Source organism: Penaeus monodon, chromosome 27, assembly GCF_015228065.2.
Source record: "Penaeus monodon isolate SGIC_2016 chromosome 27, NSTDA_Pmon_1, whole genome shotgun sequence".
NCBI classification, from domain to species: Eukaryota; Metazoa; Arthropoda; class Malacostraca; order Decapoda; family Penaeidae; genus Penaeus; species Penaeus monodon.
In genome coordinates, this window is record NC_051412.1 from 7,496,324 (window position 1) to 7,496,606 (window position 283).

The window sequence follows — 283 nt, forward strand, 5'->3', positions numbered from 1 at the left end:
TTTCTACGAGTTGCTCAGCATCTCGCAAACAAACATTATTCATCGAGCAATATATCACCAAAGTATCCACGCAGGATACCACCACCAAACGTTGCTTTTAAGTTGCAAATAATCACCGGGCCATTCCTTTGTTATCGATGCAACATCCTGACAACCATTTGATTAGAATCGCCTGGATATTGCACGCTGCAAACAGTTGAAGGCCATTTATCGTGCCTTGAGATAAGTAGAGAGATATGCTGGAAAAATCAGAGGTAGGCACTTTTGAATTTAAGTTGGGACA

General features: G+C 41.3%; 1 protein-coding gene across 1 annotated transcript in view; it reads left to right on the forward strand.

The window, feature by feature from the left end:
- The window catches only part of LOC119590556 (tripartite motif-containing protein 55-like), a gene marked incomplete at its 3' end in the record, with an annotated part of 10,280 nt that overhangs the window by 638 nt on the left and 9,359 nt on the right, over window positions 1-283 (forward strand).